Here is a 769-nt window from a genome sequence, read left to right on the forward strand (position 1 = left end):
GTGTGTGTGTGTGTGTGTGTGTGTGTGTGTGTGTGTGTGTGTGTGTGTGTGTAGAAGCATCAGGTTTCCAACAGAATTCAACCAGCTGAGCAAGATAAATAGTGAAAATAAAAAACCCAAACAGAAATGTAAAGGCCCTAAATCCATTTACAACAGAATGTCTGAATGTTTAGGCCTGCTTTAGATCTGATTTTGTGCTGGTTTTGACCTGGTTTTGACCTGGCTTYAACCTTGCATTGAACTGGTTTTGACCTGATTTAGTTCTGGTTTTGGCCTTGTGTTGAACTGGTTTTGATCTGGTTTTGTCCTTGTGTTTAACTGTTTCTGATCTGGTTTTGAGCAGGTTTTGACCTGTTTTTTCCCTTGTTTTGACCTGGTTTAGTCCTGGTTTTGATCTGGTTTTGTCCTTGTGTTGAACTTGTTCTGATCTGGTTTTGAGCAGGTTTTGACCTGATTTAGTCCTGGTTTTGATCTGGTTTTGTCCTTGTGTTGAACTTGTTCTGATCTGGTTTTGAGCAGGTTTTGACCTGATTTAGTCCTGGTTTTGATCTGGTTTTGTCCTTGTGTTGAACTTGTTCTGATCTGGTTTTGAGCAGGTTTTGACCTGATTTAGTCCTGGTTTTGATCTGGTTTTGTCCTTGTGTTGAACTTGTTCTGATCTGGTTTTGAGCAGGTTTTGACCTGATTTAGTCCTGGTTTTGATCTGGTTTTGTCCTTGTGTTGAACTTGTTCTGATCTGGTTTTGAGCAGGTTTTGACCTGATTTAGTC

This window comes from Austrofundulus limnaeus, unplaced genomic scaffold (assembly GCF_001266775.1).
Source record: "Austrofundulus limnaeus strain Quisiro unplaced genomic scaffold, Austrofundulus_limnaeus-1.0 Scaffold831, whole genome shotgun sequence".
Lineage (NCBI taxonomy): Eukaryota > Metazoa > Chordata > Actinopteri > Cyprinodontiformes > Rivulidae > Austrofundulus > Austrofundulus limnaeus.